We start from the raw sequence: 20,058 nt of genomic DNA on the forward strand, positions 1-20,058 counted from the left end.
CTTTCACAGATTTTATGTGGTTTATGCTTGACAGAAGTCTACTCACTTTTTTTTTTTTTTTTTTTTTTTTTTGTTGAGACAGAGTCTCACTTTGTTGCCCAGGCTAGAGTGAGTGCCGTGGCATCAGCTTAGCTCACAGCAACCTCAGACTCCTCGGCTTAAGCGATCCTACTGCCTCAGCCTCCCGAGTAGCTGGGACTACAGGCATGTGCCACTATGCCCGGCTAATTTTTTCTATATAGATTTTTAGTTGTCCATATAATTTCTTTCTATTTTTAGTAGAGACGGGGTCTCGCTCTTGCTCAGGCTGGTCTCGAACTCCTGACCTCAAGCGATCCACCCGCCTCGGCCTCCCAGAGAGCTAGGATTACAGGCGTGAGCCACCGCGCCCGGCCTACTCACTTTTATTCTTTCCAGTTTTTAAAAAATTTAAACAAAACTTCTGTGAAGATTTTCTATTTTCCTTTGTCTATTTCTATTCTGAGGTCCATGCTTTCTTTCTTTCTCAAACTCACTTTGTACACATTAGTAATGTTCTAAAGGTTTAGAAAAAACCCAAGATGTAATTGTTTTCAGTGAATATCAAATTTGAATATATTTTATCAGAAAGATAAACATCAAAAAAATCACAATTTACTTATTAGGTTGGTGCAAAAGTAATTGCGGTTTTGGACTGTGAATTTTAAATCATTATAACTGGGCTCAAACACATCTTTGTTGATCAAAACAGGAACCATTATAATCAACACATTTTTGCCAATGAGAAATAATAACTTTGTTTATTCCTGTAGTGTAAAAATCCATGCTTCAGGATTCCATGAACTCTTGGAAAGCATTTTCTGTATCCTGTTGGTTGTGGAAATGTTTTCCCTGCAAAAAGTTGTGGAGATGCTTGAAGAAGTGGTAGTTGGTTGGTGAGAGGTCAGGTGAATACGGCAGATGAGGCAAAATTTCATAGCCCAATTCCTTCAACTTTTGGAGCATCGGTTGTGTGACATGCAGTGGGGCGTTGTAGAGAATTGGCCCTGTCTGTTGACCAATGCCGGCTGCAGGCATTGCAGCTTTCAGTGTATCTTATGGAGCTGCTGAGCATACTTCTCAGATGTAATGGTTTCACCAAGATTCAGAAAGCTGTAGTAGATCAAACTGGCAGCAGATCACCAAACAGTGACCATGACCTTATTGTGGTGCAAGTTTGGCTTTGGGAAGTGCTTTGGAGATTCTTCTCAGTCCAACTACTGAGCTGGTCATTGCCATATAAAAATCCACTTTTTGTTGCAGGTCACAATCTGATCGAGAAATGTCTCATTGTTGTTTACAATAAGAGAAAACGAAACTTCAAAACAACAGTTTTTTTGATTTTTGGTCAGCTCAGTTTTGATGATTGCTCTCAATTGGTTGTTGTCAACTCCTAATGGTTGGCCACTGCGCTCCTCATCTTCAAGTCTCTCATCTTCTTTGCAAAACTTCTTGAACCACCACTGCACTGTACGTTCGTTAGCAGTTCCTGGGCCAAATGCATTGTTGATGTTGCGAGTTGTCTCTACTGCTTTACGATGACCCATTTTGAACTTAAATAAGAAAATCGTTCAAATTTGCTTCTTGTCTAACATCATTTCCATAGTCTAAAGTAAACATAAAATAAACAGCAAGTAATGTCATTAGCAAAAAAAATATAAAGCGAGAAATGTGCATTAAGATGATGTATAACATAACCACATTTAAGAATGTATTCCAATATTAATTGGCAAATTTCAACAATGCTAAAACTGCAATTACTTTTGCACCAACCTAATATTTTTTTTTTAACACTTATTTTTCTTATAATTGTTCAAAATATAACTAAGTGGGAAAATACAAACTGTAATATTAAACTTTTTTTTTTTTTTTTTTTTGAGACAGAGTCTCACTTTGTTGCCCAGGCTAGAGTGAGTGCCGTGGCATCAGCCTAGCTCACAGCAACCTCAAACTCCTGGGCTCAAGTGATCCTCCTGTCTCAGCCTCCCGAGTAGCTGGGACTACAGGCATGCGCCACTATGCCCGGCTAATTTTTCTATATATATTTTTAGTTGGCCATATAATCTCTTTCTATTTTTAGTAGAGACGGGGTCTCACTCTTGCTCAGGCTGGTCTTGAACTCCTGACCTTGAGCGATCCACCCGCCTCGGCCTCCCAGAGTGCTAGGATTACAGGCTGAGCCACCGCGCCCGGCCAATATTAAACTTTTTAATCAAAATTATTTAAATGTAGATGCCCAATATTCTTAAAATTTAAGGAAGTCTTATGAAATATTTTTATTAAAATAAAATTACTTATAATTGTAGAACAACGTCATTTAATTGCCAGTTTAAAAGCTGAATATCATGTTTTATATATGTTGCATTGACATTTGCATGTATGGTATACAAATAAGAGTAATATAAATCACTTAATCCTTCAAAATTTTTTGTAGCAGACATGTAAAAATGTTGAGAATACTGCAATAAGTTCTGAGTACTGCACGACCACAAACCGAAACATACAAAAAACAAGAAAATGTATACTTGACATTACTGGCAAATAACTTTGTTATGCAAAATTCTATTGGAGCTATGCTAATAGAGGGAAAGGATCTGAGACGTTAATTTGCCTTTTTTTCTTACATAAGTCATTTTGCTGCTCAAATCTTTACATACTCTGAAGCTGTATGTGTCTCAACCTACTGACCTTCCCAGTATTCTGACAGTTGCCTTATGTTTTGATAACACAGAGCAAGAACTATGATCCATTCCCTTGGGGAATGTATATTGGACAATAATATTAGGAGAGCAGATGTTTAAGGTTACAGTTCCCATTATAATAAGGCTGAGAGTCAGATTCTCAGCAAAGGCATCCATGCCTTCTTTTTTTTTTTTTTTTTGAGACAGATTTTCATTCTGTCACCCTGGGTAGCCTGCAGTGGTGTCATCAAAGCTCACTGCAACCTCAAACTCCTGGGCTCAAGGGATCCTCATGCCTCAGCCTCCCAAGTAGCCAGGACTAGAGGCGCATACCACGATGCCTGGAGAATTTTTCTATTTTTAGTAGAGACGGGGCCTCATTCTTGCTAAGGCTGGTCTCAAACTCCTGAGCTCAAGTGATCCTCTGATCTTGGCTTCCCAGAGTGGTAGGATTATAGGTGTGAGCCACCACACCTGCCCCATTCCTTCTTTTAAATGTGTATATATGTTTATAATATGTGGGCGCCCTCTAAAATGTGGGGACCAGGGCAGAGGTTCCTCTTGCCCAGGTGTAATTGCAATTTCTATCCTTTTCAGCGAGTGCTACTTAATGATTTTTTAACGGAAACCGTTTTACCTATTTATGTAGCCTATCTATATTGGAAGATGATTGCAGTGGCCTTTTTCTTCTCTGATTATTGCCTGTATTGGTTTTTAGTTGCTGAGTAACAGATTACTACAAATTTAGTACCAAAACAATACAAATTTATTATCTCATAGTTTCTGTGGGTCAGAAGCTTGAGCCTTAGATGGATCCTATGCTCAGGGTCTCACAAGGCTGTAATCAAGTTGTTAGCTGAGCTATATTTTCATCTGAGGGCTTGATTGGTGAGGAGTCTGTTTATAAGGTCTTCAGTTTGTCGGCAGAATTTATTTCCTCATGATTATGTGACTGAGGGTCCTGCTTTTCTCTAGCTGTTGTCTGCTCTCAGGTCCTAGAGGTCACCCACAGAGCCTATAGGCCACCTGTAATAACTTTGCATAGGGGCTTCTTCAACATGGCTGCTTTATTCATCAAGCCAGCAAAGATAATATCTCTGCTCAGGGAGGTCCCAGTTCCTTTTTGAAGGGCTTTCCCAGAGTTTAGTCCACTCAAGATAATCTCTTTGGGTTAACTCAAAAGCAATTTATTTTGGATCTTAATTACATCTGCAAAATTCATTCACCTTTGCTATATTCTACTGGATAGAAGCAAGTCACAGGTTATGCCCACACTCAAGGGAAAAAGATTATATAGTGTGTGAACACCAGAGGGTGAGAATCATGGGGACCATTTTAGGATTCTGACTCCCACACTTCCTATTCTCAACAGTTGTTTCTTGAGTTTTCCCAGGTTTGCCTGCTTAACACTTTATTAAGCTTCTCTGCAAATTGGAGGACAATAATAAAAATTATCAGATTGTGGTTGATGCATAGTCTTTCTTAATGGGAGTGTGGGAAATGCATATACAAACTTCAATCTGAGCTATGTTTGTACTCCTCCTCCTCCTACTAGTACTATTGCTACTATTATTCTTAATTAATACTTATTGAGCTTTTACTATATATTCAGTATTATTCCAAGTATTTTACCAGAATTTAATCTTCATAATAACCTTACGAGTTTGGGGCTATTTTTCTTATTCCCATTTTACAGACTGGGAAGCACCTGCATAAAAAATTTCAGGACATGAAGCAAGTAAGAAGCAGAGCCAGGATTCCAATTCAGGTAATAAGCCTTTAGAGTCTGAAAGATTAAGCTTTCTCTTATAGTACTCAGAAACTGCAGTATTCCTCTTCAGCTGTTCCTGTAAGTAGCTGCCCCACCCCTGTCTGTCTCAGTCCCCAGATGAAGAACCTGTGGACCTCATCACAACTAAACTAAAAGATTAACATCTGACAAAGTAGGAGGTCTTCAAGCCTGCTTCTATTTTGATTGGTCAGTGCCTGGTGCCATAGGACTTCATAAATATTTTGAATATTATCCGATCTAGAGTCAATCCGTTTTCATTCTTCAATGTTTTTGCATTTTCTGTTTCATCTAACTTGAATTCTTTCTTTTGTACCTACTGTGACAGCCACTTTAATTTCTACATCATACGTCAGGTCAAGTATCACTTCCTCTGTGAAGATTTCCCATATGCTGTGAAGAACATTTAGGTCCTCTTGTTTTAGATTTCCTTTATTCTTTTTTTTTTTTTTTGAGACAGAGTCTTGTTCTGTTGCCTGAGCAAGTGTGCCTGAGTGCTGTGGCATCAGCCTAGCTCACAGCAACCTCAAACTCCTGGGCTCAAGTGATCCTTCTGCCTCAGCCTCCTGAGTAGCTGGGATTACAGGCATGCACCACCATGCCCGGCTAAGTTTTTCTATGTATTTTTAGTTGTCCAGATAATTTCTTTCTATTTTTAGTAGAGACGGGGGTCTCACTCTTGCTCAGGCTGGTCTCGAACTCCTGATGTCAAGCGATCCTCCTGCCTCAGCCTCCCAGAGTGCTAGGATTACAGGCGTGAGCCACTGTGCCCCGCCTAGAGTATAGACTTCTTGAGGACAGGCACCTAACATAGTTTTGGAATGTGGTATTTGCTAAATAAATACTGAAAGAATACACTAATTTGAGGGAGGAATTATATTTAAAAAACCCTGAATAACTGAACTTTATCATCTAACATTTTTTTTAAGGCTCTTCTTGCTTGGAAAACACATTTACATTTATTCTATCATTTCGTCCTCCCAACTGAGTTGACCTGCAGTCATTATCACCATTGCAGAGGTGAGAAAACTGAGCAACATAGTCCAAGGAATAGGCAACTAAGTACCTAGGTATGGGCCCAGGTCTCCCAACCAACGGGGTAGCTACTTCTCTACTACTTCCTGCTTACTTCCCTAACGGTTGACTCCCAACGTGCTATCCAACGCGATGAATACAACTTCCGGTGGGCGAGTATGACTTAAGGTGCCTGATCTGTCACTAAACTGAAAGAAAAGATGTGTTTTCTCTTTTCCTTATTATCAATACAGTTAAAAACATGTTTTGTGAATTTAAAAGAAGTAAATTATGAATAAATCAACACACTCCAGGATTTTTTTGAAAATCTTTCCTTCTGCCCTTTAACTCTCACCTACGTACTTCCTTTCTTCTTTTGCAAGCCTCATAGAGGGCGCTCACAAAGTGCTACTCACTGATTGAGGAAGCTCCACTCAAAAACACACATCACAGTGCAACTGCGAGGCGCAGCGCCACCACCTCAGACCTTCTCTTTTTCACGGCAGGAGGCGGGGCCAAGGTCCCTCATTCAAATAAAAAACCAGAGATTTGCATGGGGAAATGGCTAGTCCGTGAGCTTATTGGCTGACAACATAGTGGGCGTGGTACATAATACGATCACGGAGCCCCGCCTCCATTAATTTGCATAACGGCCCCGACGCGTGCAAGGGAGAAGCGGGTTTGTTTTTGAATCTGCGGAGGCGGCGGCGGTGGCAGCGGCAGCGCGGCGACTGAAGCGCGCAAGACTGAGGCGGCAGCGTTGGGGACGGCTGCGCGGGACGGCTCTGTAGGAAGGAACTTGGTTTCCCCCTCCCTCTTCTCCCGCCCCAAAAGGTATATTTGAATCCCAGGGGCTGTTATAACCACATTTTCTTAAATTACTATTGTATTTGTTAAGAGTGAAGTCCGCATTATGGCGGCTGCGGGAGTTGTGTTTGCGCCTGCGCGGCTGCGGAGCTGCGGGCGGCGCTGCATGGGAGCACGTGATCTTGCGGGGTCGGGCTCTAGCTGCAGTTGTGCAGCTGGCGGGGCGGTGGCTGCGCAAGCGCAATATTCATTTTCAAGATCTAATGTTCTTGTTGGACGCCATTTGGGTTCTAGATTTAATTTTGTTCGTTCTTGAGGGGTTTCGTTTTGTGACTCTCAAATTCTCACATTTTTCAAGAAAAACGTTTCTGTTATGTTTTACTCCTGTACTGACCTCTAGCCCCTTTCTATTTCTCCGATTTTCTGAGAAGCTGTGACTTAATTTTCTGTAAAAAGGATTGTCACTCGTGGTTCTTGATTATAATTTCACTTTTAGAATATTGCTGGATTCAGGTTTATATGTAGGGAGGTAAAGATCAGCACCTAGTGGTATTCTCACGGGAAGTGCATTTATTTGAACTGCACGTGTGGAAATACATTTTTAACCCTATTTTTACCAGTTCTGTTATCACGGATGTGTGGAATGTTTACAAAACAAACGATTGTACTTTTGGAAATATTAGGTGGGGGATGGGGAGGCAGTGGAAGGAATTACAATGTAATTTAAAATGAAATCTGAATCTCTTTGGGTATTTTTAAAGAAATATTTGATCCTAAGCCAACGAAGTTTTAATATTAATCAGTTTGTGTGTTTGTGAGCATTTGAATCTTACATGTTTTCAGTCCCTTTGATTACTTGTCCTCTGCTGCTTCAGTTAGATAGTTATGTTACTCTTTTTAAATAAACCAATTCATTTTCTTAGCATTTTTGTTTGCCATGATATGTTAAATATAATACTTGGTACATTTTTCTGATGAAAAATTATACAAAGAACACCCAATTACACTCTGGCCTTTATGAGGGAATCAAGGAACCATCAGTAAGAAAACTGTTGATATGTTTTTTTTTTTTTTTAAACTGCACCATATACATGTGTATAAGGTACAGTTGTTCTGTTTGACTTTTTAAGTGTTCTCCTGGTTTTAGTTTCTTAAAGCAGGTAATTACAAATATGTTACTGATTATTTTGGTTAAAAATGGTAGTGTCACTATATTTAAATCTTATATAACACATCTGGGAGAAGTTATATAAGATTTGATGTGATTCTCACATTGTACAAGTTATTTCTTACTAGGCTAAAAACTTGTAAATGTTTCTCATAAACTTCATCTGTGGTTCATATATACAACAATTGGTTTCTTGGTTGATTATATAACTCTTAAGTTTGAATCAGTCTGCTGTCAAATGCAGAAGTGACTTGCTTTATAATCTTGGTTAGTTTAGGGACATTTTTATTGCCTAAAATAAAAACCGTTAGTAAACAGTGGCTAGATGTAATTGAAAGTAATATTTCTGGTTGGTGGATTTTAAAATGACATCACATCTGAGATAGAATGAAGTTGTAGGAAAAATTCTTTTTTTACTGAACAGAATCTTTATTTGTCCTGATGTAATTCCTTAACCTCTGAAGTCTTCTACACAGAAATATATTTAGAGAGCAGTAGTGTAATCTTGCCCTTTAAATACTTCTGGGGTGGTTACCCAGCAGCCCCTCCCCTCCACGTGCTATTTCAGGTGTTTTAGAGGTGAAAATATGCTAAATTTTCTATATATGTATGTATGTGTATATACATAAATATTTAGGTTAAGAAAAGAAAGTTAATTTTAGAGTATGGTATACTTTTCACTTCCAGAAAAACGAAATAGTTTGGTTTATATATTTAAGCTTATGTTTTCATTTGAATATACAGATGATTGCTTCTTACGTTAATACAGAAGGTTGTAAAAGCTATTTGAAAACACTGAAGAACATAATAGTATATAATGTAAATATTTATCCAGTGTAAATAGGACAATTTTGCTGTCATGTTTCTTACAAGGCAAATATAGCAGTATAAATTTACTAAGATTAATGAATTGTCTGAATAACATCAACTGTCTGTTCATTAGTACTCTGTCAATAACCATATTTTGAAATTTTAGTTTGGTGGTTATGATGCTACAAAATTTTGACACGTATGCAGCATATGTAAATATTAAGACAGTTACTGAAGTTATTTAAAATCTTTGTAGTTTTGTAAATTTTAAACATAAAATTTAGTTTACAAAAAACAGGTTTGAATGATTAAGCTATAAATCATTAAATGTATTTTTTTCTTTCCTTTTTTTTTTTTTTTTTATTGAGACAGTCTCACTCTGTTGTCTGGGCTAGAGTGCCGTGGTGTCAGCCTAGCTCACAGCAACCTCAAACTCCTGGGCTCAAGCAATCCTCCTGCCTCAGCCTCCCAAGTAGCTGGGACTACAGGCATGTGCCACCATGCCCGGCTAAGTTTTTCTATATATATTTTTAGTTGTCCAGATAATTTCTTTCTATTTTTAGTAGAGACGGGGTCTTGCTCTTGCTCAGGCTGGTCTCGAACTCCTGACCTCAAGCAATCCTCCTCCCGCCTTGGCCTCCCAGAGTCCTAGGATTACAGGCGAGAGCCACCAGGCCCAGCCTTATTTTTTTCTTTAAACTATGATTTGAATATGTGATAAATATATTTAAATATTTTTTAACTTATTGTAGAACATTTGAAAAATGTTGAAAATTAGCAATATTTCCAAATAACCACACTAAATTTGTTTTGGTGATTTTTGTGACTTCACTTTTCCATGGTTTATCAATCTATAAAAGTTTATTGATCTATTTATGAATTAGGTTTTCATTGGTACCATAATTTCATTCCTGCTTTTTAAATTTAGCATTATGAATTTTATTTTTCTATTTCATTGTTCCTCTAACATATGTTTTTTACTGGCTACACAATAGTGTATCCTGAAAATATCCTAAATTATCAAATATTTGTTTTAAATACATTTTTAAATAGCTACAGATTATTATTTCTAAGAGGAATGTACTGTGACTTATTAAACCTTTTTTTTTTTGTTGACCATTTGGTTTGTTGCTCATTTCTTTACTATAAGTAATGCTACAGTGAACATTGTTGTACATAAGTCATGATCCATATTTCAGAATATTTCTTTGAAACTACAGTTTCAAAGGGTTTTTAAAGTAATTTACAAAATTGATAAAAGCTTAATTTTCTTGAAAAGAATTTTCCGTACCACCATCAGTTAGATGGGTGAAAAATAGTAGCTCATTAACTTTTTTTTGATAACTAATGAAGTTGAATTTGTTAATGTTTATATATGCATTTTCTCATTTTCTGTGAATTAGCAGTTTGAGGGTTTTTTGGGTAGTTTTCTATGGTGTGTGTTAATGTTTTTCTTATTTGTTGGTAAGAGCTATTTATGAATATTAACCTTTAGCTTTTCATATTTGTTGAAGTAATTTTTGAGTTATAGTTAACCTATTTTAGTTTATTACCTTTTAAATTGTTTATGATTCTATATGTTCATAAGTTTTCCATTTTTAATGTAGTGAAGTGTACCACCTTGTTCATTTGTGATTTCTTCCAGTGCTTCTCTGCCTAGAAAATATTACTTGTTCATTTATTTCGTTTATTTTTTTCTAGAACTTTATTTTTTTCTGGAAATTTTAATGAACTGTAATATGGATATATTTTGACATATTGTGTGTAAAGATGGGTTGCTAGTTTTCATTTTTTCCAAATATCTAGTTTTCTCAGAATTTTATGTTGCTCCATTTCTTATTGCTTTGGTTGTTTCTTTTACATAACTTACATGTTAGGTTTGAGCAAACAATTATGGCCCATTTACTGGGGTTATTTAACCTGGGATCCGTTATCCTCTAAGGATTCTGTAAGTAAGCTTAAAAGAGTTCCAGGGATCTCTTAATGTACATGATTTTATGTGAGTCTGTGTAAGTGCATTTTTCTGGGGAATACATTATAGCTTTCATTAAATTCTCAAAAGACTATATGATATAAAATTTAAAACCAGGTAAATAGCTACTGTATATGGGTCTTATTCGTACAGCATTACTGCATTGCTTTTTTTGTTGTAGGACTATGCACTATATAAATGTATGTTTGTAGTGCTGTATACTATATAAAATGTAGTACCTACTCACAATTCCATTTCATAGTTTCCTTAGCTAATCATGTCTGATTTTACAGATGAACTTTAGGTTCATTTGGTTAAATTTTTAAAAAAGCCAATTAATGGCTTTGTTTATAATTTTATTAAACCTAAATTGGGGTGAACTTATATCTTTATACTGTTTAGTTTTCTTTGATCCTATAAACTCCCACAATATTTTTAGGAACTGAGAAAATTTGTTAATACCTATGACATTTCAATAAGATATTATTTTACTGGTTTCCTGGTGCTGATATAATGTTAAAAAGGATGACTTAGGAGATGATATAAGACTACGTTTCTGTTTTTAGTCTGCTTTAGGACTTGGTGACATGAAAGTAGTGCCTATATGAAGTTAGAAATGGGGAAAAATAGGTTGCAAGATAAAGTATTGTATAATATTTGAAACCAAATCTTTTTTTGGTTCACATAGACTATTATTTTTTAAATGGAGGATTTTGAAAAGTCATCTAATTTCTCTTCTGGCCAGGATGGAGCTTAATCTCATAATAAACATAAAAATCTTTCAGTTTAGTTTTCTCGGTAGCATTAACATATTATATTTTCTCATAGGGATGTTTTTCTAATTATTGGTATAAATTTATTCATTAAATATCTATGCTGATTGTGGTGAAAAATATGATCTTGATGAATAGGGATGTATTTCAGTTTTAATTCTGCTTTATATCTTTTAAGAATGGGTTCAGGAAAGAGGTTATTGCCAAAATGTCATTTTTATTGAACTAGTTAAACTTGAAAATTAGTGAAGGCATGAAAAGTAGAAATCAAGAAAATACAGAATATAGAACTCAAATGGTAAAATATTGTTGGCTTTATGAAAATAAATCTAGGAAATAGGTATCACATGTTAAGATATTATTGACTTTTCTTAAGGATTTTATCTTAATGAAAAATTCCTGTCTTTGAGTCTTGTACGTTTAGATATTTTGCTTTTTTTAATGTGAACCTTTGCCCTTAGTTGAGAACTTTTCCTAGGTCTGGTGAATTATGATACTTGGTTTCTCAGACTGTAACAGGTAAGTAGCAAATTAGAGACAGGAGAAATGCTGCTAGAGAAATGCATTTGGGTAGGGCCAAGAAATGGTGACCAGCATCATCATGACAGTGAAGGATGGTCATATTTCAAGTGTTAGAAGCTAGAATTTATAAATCTAGTTAATTGGTTATTTAGTTTGTGAATCAGTATTCCTAGAGCAGAATCAGCATATTTATAGAATGTTCATTGTGGCAAGTGATGATTTTATTAATGATTTCTATTAATGATTTATTAATGATTTTTATTAGTGATTAATGATAATCATAGAGAATATTCAGTTGTATTTAACCTATTTGAGAAGGCAAAGTACTATGTGATTTAGTTTAGAAAGATTTTTATTATAATTTTTTAAAAAAGTTTTGAGGCTTGTGGAAAATTTATACATTGGCATACCTAGTTTTTCAAGGGAGTCACATGTAGAAAGAAGTTTGAAAATAATCTTTCTGCCTTTGAGTTCCTAACAGTTGTAGGGCATATTACAGATAAAAAAAATTAGGTGATGTTTTAACATTTAAACAGTAGATTACCAAAATATCATTAATTAACTCTGGGAAACCCTAGTCTTGTTGCTTCCCAAGAGTACTTGGAAATTACCTATCCATTAATGGAGCTTCTTTTTTAAAATTTATGTTCATTTGACCTTCTTATGTTTTATTAGAGAGTCCACAGCTATTTAAACATTACTTTATAATGTTCTTTCTCAGATTGTCCTGTCATCTAGAGAGTAAATAAATCAGGAGTTTTTCTGGCATTTTAATTTGTTCAAAACAGATGTGAATTTCCCAAAATTAAACTTTGTTTATATATACTTCGGGTTGTATGGTGGAGACCATGTTGTATTGGTGACAGAGAATGAGTGCTGGGGAGTATTTTCAGTCTTTTAATGATGAGTGGACCCAGGGCTACTGGTGCTTATTTATATAGAGTGAATGTTTTCAGTTTTGAATTTTGATCATTTGGATTTTAGAGTCTTTAAGAAAATGACTCGGGCATTTCCTTGGCCACCTTTTAGAAAAAATGTGGGAAGCCTAAAGGCACAGTTGATAGTGCTTTTCTGAGTCTTTATAATTGGATCTATAATAAACATGAAAATCTGGGAAATGAAGATGACTTACTAACTTTGCCATCAGAAATAGTACTTATTTATGTCTGCAATTTTCCATTGCTCGGAATATAATAAACATTTTGTATGTAATTACTGGCAATAACCAGCTCTATATCCCTACTTTGGGAGAGAGGACCCCTTTGTATGATGGTGATGTAAGGTGGTAGTGTCATAATGTCTTATTATATGATCCTTTTTCCCTTTGTTATTTGTATAGCCCTGTGCTACTTTGGGGAACTTTTATCTTGGTGGGTACATAGAAATTATGTGTCCATCACTCTATGGCACTTTTACATTCTAGGAAGAAATTTTAGTTGTATGTTAGAATAGTGATTCTCAGAACTGTCAAAGCCATAAAATGATCTCTTTTTGGGTCAGTAATTCTCAACTATAATGACTTACATTTTGTAGAAGGGTAAACCTAGAATATGGGGAGGGAATCTGCTATTTCAGGAGAAAAGGAGTTTGATGGAACAATAAAAAATGACTGCTGCAACTCATTCCCAGCTAAGGCCTGGAGCCTTAGGAGTATATCTGTCTTGATACCCTTATTAGATAGAGTGCCTTAAGAGAAGGAAGAAATGGTAAAAAGCATGGAAGGGAAAAGAAGAACCACTTTTGGGTTTCTGTCTTTTATTTCCTTTTAGGTGGTAAATGTCAAAAGTAAATTGGATTAGAATAAAGGCTAAGCTGCTAGAATATAAAAGAGACTCCATTACTATTGTTTAAAGATGATGAATGTCTCTAAGAACTGCTGCCCATAAAGTTATTAAAGAATAAAAATAAAAAAAAAGAAAAAATGACGAATATTTTCTCTTATGTAACAGTATAGAGTAAGATTGTTTAGAGTTTATTGATGACTTTGCCTTAACATATGGCTTCCATCTTACTGGCCAGGGGCAAAGGAGAAAGGGCAATGGGAGTGTACACTCATTCTTTTGAAAGCCATGGTATGGAAGTGACACATCTCACTTTGACTCATGTTTTATGGATGATCATTTTGTCATTGGGACATATGTAGCTAGGAAGAGAAGCCTGGGAAATGCAGTGTCAAAATGGATAATCATGTACTCAGCTAAAATTAGATTTTATAAAATAAAGAGAGACATAGATATTAATGAATAGCATTTTCTGCTCTGAGGAAGCTGGGGAAGTGGTCTCTCAAAGTAATTTATAATCAGATGCTAAAAATTGGTTCTCTGTTTTCAGAGTTAGGTCCAGTTTGATATAGCTCTGTATATTTTCTTTTGAAATGGTATTTTTGGACCTTTATGTTTGTGATTTGTGGCTGAAATTAGTTATTAGAAATATTTATCTTATTTGATAGAATTCTTCCCCTCTTTTCTTGCCTTTGAAAACATTAAATTATGATAAGTTTTACAAGAATTGGAATTCTTAATTTTTAAAACTCAGTGTAGTATTTTTGAGCTTTCCAGGTTAACTTGCTTAATTTAAAAGGACTTCAGATAAATTGAGTGACAATTGTTTGAATTGCTTATTTTACATTCAAAGTTATGTACATAAAATATACATCTTCATGGTAGAAAATGAGATTTTTAAGGACCTTGTATTATACACAAGTGAAAAGATTGGAGTTGTGTGAATTCTGTATAGACAAAATGTACTTGCTTAATAAATAAATAACTTTTTGGAGAATATGATAAGTAAAACAATAGATATTTGTGTAGGGCGCAGAAAGTGAGACTACTGGGGAGAGATTGAGGACATCTTCCTAGAAGGCCATTCCAATAAGCATTATTTACTTACTAGTAAAGCATGTTTAGTATTTCAGAGGGGAGAAAGAAGGTCATAATATGTTAGGAGAATTCTAGCTCTCTGATACAAATCCTTGATTTTTGAAGGTAAGACTCATTGCTGCCATGGTACCTACATATTAAATAATATGTCCAATAAAGTATGTTGTTATTTTCAGCTAGAAGTTCTCTAATTTCTCTTTGCTTTATTTTGTATCTCTTTTAAAGTCATTTATTCCTTTCCACTTTTATATTTGGTGTAGTACTTTATAAGCTTCCGGGGGTTAGGAACTACATTTTATTGATTAATTTGACAAATGTCACATTTTAAAGGAAAATTGCTTCTAATCAGGTATAAGACCACTATTAAAAGTATAAGATTGCTTTCCACTGTGCCTACCTTAATATTCAATAAATACTTACTTATTGAAAGAACAGAATCTGTTCATTTTTGGTGGAGGTACAAAAAAAGGGAGTAAGATATTCTAATTCTTTTCTTTAACTCATCCATAGATTTCAGAACTTTTTAAAAAAATAAACATGTAATTTACTTAAATGGCAGGCACCCACTAGATAAATTGTCAAACGATTTGACAGTCAAGATTTGTCACATTTCTTCAGACAGTCATCATTGCCAGATAGGGATGAAGTAATTTATTTTGGGGACTAGATCCACACAGGATTTCTCCCCACCCCCTTATTTTAATCTCTTGCTGGACATGCTCACCCAAAATTGAGGTAAAGTGTTATTTTTCTTCCATAACCCTTTTTGTGATTAAACTCCTGCCTCTAGTGGCACAGATTTGGCTGTATAAGTCTGTTTAGTGATTTTTTGATTCAGTATATTTTGATGTTTGGCCATTTAATTCATATAGGTCTAATGAGGAGTTGATTAATTTAGAAAGACCTTCCTATTGTCTGATAAAACTATATCAATTTGACATGAGGGTAAGAGTTTAACTTCTGTCTGGATGTTTTGTAAATTGTTATAATTTATTTATCAGCTTATTTATACAATCAGGAGCCAAGCCATTTGATTTATCTCAATCAGCATTCATCTACAATACCTATAATTGTAGGGTATCTTGGTTCTCTGAGATTCTCAACATTTGTCAGTGTCTCTGGCCTGTTGGGAAGTACTATTCTTTATTCCCTTTAAAGCTTGGAATGCATAAGCTATAGAAGAGATAACTAAATGATTTTCCTGTGAAGATTTAGTAGGCATAATTTCTACATTTGAGATGCAGTCCTTTGTTCCCTGTCATACCTAATTAAGAGATTTGTTTTTAAATGTCACAGTTCTTGTGTGGTCATGGTCACAAATTTGATTTATCCAGTTTTATCCTGGTGGGAGGGAAAACAGATTCTTATAAACTACGTAAACTGATTCATAAAAAGTAAAAGGAGTTATGATGCTTTATATAATATTAATCATTGTTTCAATCAGTTTCTGGACAAAGTCAATATAGTCAGTATTTTTCTGCAGAATCATTCTTAAAATGTTTTTGGTAGTTTGTTAGCTAATAACCTATATTAAGATCTTTCATAGAATATTTTTCCCACATGAATTCTGAGGATATTGGATCAAGATATTACTTAAATTACTATTTATACAAAATATTAAATTGGGGACTAGAGATAAAGAAGAAAGTATTTTTCTGTTATGACTATTAAAAATAAAATATTAATCACAAATCATTGATTTAGTCCTAGGTAATTCCTGTCTTGTTAGTTTTGCATTAAGTAATCTACTTATGTAAAATTGACTGCTCTGCACAACAGAATCATGAAAATCTTGACCCATTTCCTTGATATAGTTTATGATAGTTGTTGACTCATGAGTATGATGTCAGCTTTATATCAGTATACATGAGTCTCTTCCATATAATAAATAGTAATAGTTAAGATGATTTGGTACAGTTCTTTATTAAGGATCTTTTGACATTTATTTAGAAGACAGTTATTTCCATAAGTCCAGTAGCAGCAGATCTTGACTCATGTTTGTTTCTTTTTCTTTCTGTTTATTTATTTATTTATTTTTTGAGATGAGGTCTTGCTCTGTTGCCTAGGCTAGAGTATAGTGGCATCATCATAGCTCGCAGCCTCTTGAGTAGCTGGGACTACAGATGCATGCCACCATACTGGCTAATTTTTAAATTTTTTGTCAAGATGAGGTCTCGCTATGTTGCCAGTTTGGTCTGTTAACTCCTGGCTTCAAGTGATCTTCCTGCTTTGGCCTCCCAAAGTGCTAGGATTACAGGTGTGAGTCATTGTGCTGGCCTCATGTTTGTTTTTTAAGTGTCATTGCTCCAGTCTGGCCTAGTTGCTCTTCATATTTTGTATATGACTGTCATCTTTAGAATTTTATTCACCATTATGGGGATTTCCTTCACCCATCTTCTAGGACCTTTGTTTTCCATATGCCATGTCTTTTTATTGACTTATTCTGTCTTTGTGGGGAGGGGACCACATTCTCTGGTGGCTTTGAGAAAGGGTGCATGGGAGGTATATTTTTTAAGACCATATATGTTTGAAAAATGTCATTCTCTAGTTTTATGCTTGATTGATAGTTTGGCTGGGTATAGAATCTAGGTTAAAATTATTTCCCTTTAGAATTTTAAAGGCACTGCTCTGTTATCTTCTTGCTTTTATTATTACTGCTAAGAAATCTGAAGGCATTCTTATTTCTGATTTCCCGTCTCAGTGGAAGCTCATAGACTCTTAATTTCTAGTGTTCTGAAATTTCATTGTAACATGTATTGGTGTAGATCTGATTACTATTGTTTGTTGGCTTTCATTGGGCTCTTTTGGTCTGGCAACTCTTGCTGTTCAATTCTGGAAAGTTTTCTTACATAATTTTATTGGTGAAGTCCTTCTTTTGCTATCCTGTTATTCCAATTTGAATTTCTGGATGGAAACTCCAATTATATTTTTCCTCCTATATAAAATTTTGTCTTTTTGCTAAAGTAGATTTCTTCAACTTTTATCATCCAGTTCTGAAATCGAATTTTTCATTTTTCCTATCATGTTCTTCTTGACTTAAGAATGCAGTCTTTTTTGTGTTTCAATTAATTTCTTTGGAAATTTTCTTATTCCTGCATAGTCTATTGCTTTGTGTATTTTTTTGGGGAGGGGGGTAGGTTTGTCTTTGTCTTTTATGTCAGACTTTTCTCAGTTGCCTTCCTCTTCCTTGGCTCACTGCATAATGTGATTTGGAAGATTAAAAAGTTGATTGGAATATCTAAATTTGGCAGTTTTGAACTTCCCTATAGGCTGCTTTGGGTGGGCCATTTTGGGGGAGGTCCCCCTAAACCTTAGGTCTTGTGTCTTATACTCCTACAGTATCTGAGTATCTTCTATTTTCATATGTAGAGAATAAGGGTCTGATTGCCAGCATTCTGGTTCTGGAAGATTAATGGAGGAAGAATACTAGGTAATCTCTGCAGTCAGCACTGAGTCCCTCTCTTTTTGGTATAGTACTTTAATTTTTAACTGTGGATATTATCTTCAGGCTTTTGATAGGGTTGGGGAGAAGTAATGTGTTTGGTAAGGTCATCTAGGGTATTTTACTGCTTTCCAAACAGATTTCACTAGTATTCTTTTCTTTTAGCCATAGCTTCTTACTCTTTGCTCCCTTCACCCCAATTTCCAAAGGTACTTGGTTCTTCTGCTTCCCATGTTTTTTGAGGTTTCTTCCATGTAAAACAGATTGGTTCTTTCTTTCTTTTTTTTTTTTTTGAGACAGAGACAGAGTCTTACTCTGTTGCCCAGGCCAGAGTGCAGTGGCATCAGCCTAGCTTACAGCAGCCTTAAACTCCTGGACTCAAGCAATCCTGCTGCTTCAGCCTCCCAAGTAGCTGGGACTACAGGCAAGCGCCACCATGCCCGGCCAGCTTTTTCTGTATATTTTTAGTTGTCCGGTTAATTTCTTTCTATTTTTTAGTAGAGACGGGGGGTCTCACTTTTGCTCAGTCTGGTCTCGAACTCCTAACCTTGAGCGATCCTCCCGCCTCGGCCTCCCAGAGTGCTAGAATTACAGGCGTGAGCCACCGTGCCTGGCCCAGATTGGTTCTTAACTTGTCACCACTGCACTTTAGAATATGGTGTTTTAGGGACTGCTAAGTTAGGTACCACTGGTCCTTCTTGTTTTCCAGCTTCCCAGCTTTCTTTGTAGCTATTGTCTCTTACTTTTCTTTCTGTTTTTTAGGATTTATGCCTAAGAAAAACCCCTTTATTGGAGTTTTAGTGGGATTTGAGGGAGTGAAATCAGCTGTTTTCATTTCATCATCTTAAGATTCTTCTAATGTTCCTTTTCCTTTTAAAATATATAATGTTAACAATAGCTTATAATTAAAGCATCTTAAAAAAATGAAACGTGTATTTATCTCCTACCAAATGCAACAAAACTTTTAAGTTCTGTGGAATTTTCATATGCAAAGTTTTCAAATAGTGTGATATATAAAAAATGTAGCAGTTGACTAGAGTTAATTCTCTTCTAGGTTTTTTTTCCATTGCTACTTGTGACTCCTGCAAAATGATTACATTCTCTGATTGTAAAAATTACGGATTGTAGCACTCCTATTTTAGATGGTCATTGTAGAGTGAAATGAAGAAAACTTTTGTGAAAGTGCTAGTTTTTACGTAGGAAGAGATGAAACATTGGGTAGTCATGGAAATGTTTATCTAACATTAGAAATTGTTTCTGTGCACGCTGAGAACCACGTAAAAAGAAAAGGAAAAGAAATTGTTTCCAAATATGTATACTTTTACAAATAAATGATTATTGTGCCCATTACAGGTGACCCTATCAAAAACAAATTTCTTCCAAGATAATCTGTGACATTATATAGTCAAGCTGCATCCTACTTTCTTAGTAATATTAGTAAAATTTAAAAGTAAATATAATTATGTTACGTAGTTTCCTATAGACTTTTTGCAGAGTTTAGCTATTCTAAGCACATAGTAGCTCCTGTTGTGTAGTGCCTATAAAAACATTCTAAATACTGAAAATGCTGTAAAAGATATTTTTTCCATTTTTAATTCTGAAGTGCAGATTTCCTTTAAGTGAACACTAAAAATTTTTATGACTTATTAGTTGACTACTTCTTCCTGGAAAGTAAGAGTTGAGATCCTAAAAATGAAGATTCTTAAAGATGTAGAATTTTCTGAGATTTTTGTGGTAGAAACAAAAACACTGAGAGTTAATTTCAGCACACCATCTATTGAGCAAATGTGTTTCATGCTATGGAAGAGAATGGAATATGAATTAAGATAATGATATAAATAATAAAATATGGTAAATGTAATGATGATATGCATAAAAGGTCTTGAGAGAGCAGTTACATCTTATTTGGGAATGGGCATAGTAAGGAGAAAGGAGAGTAAGGAAAGGATTGTCAGTGATTAAGGTAGTGTAGGTTGAATCATGAGTAGGATTTATTAGGTGAAATAGGATAGTTTCTATGGGATATAGAGTGAAAGGTGTTGGCAGTGGCACCAGTTATCTGAATATCAGAATAATCATTTTTCTTTCCTAACCTATTTTATCAGACACAGAAACAGAGCCGATGTGTGAAGGGGTGGATAAAGCTCTATGGGCTTGGGCTAAGTGTAGTCCGAGTTGTATTT

This window comes from Eulemur rufifrons, chromosome 16, assembly GCF_041146395.1.
Source record: "Eulemur rufifrons isolate Redbay chromosome 16, OSU_ERuf_1, whole genome shotgun sequence".
Taxonomy (NCBI): Eukaryota; Metazoa; Chordata; class Mammalia; order Primates; family Lemuridae; genus Eulemur; species Eulemur rufifrons.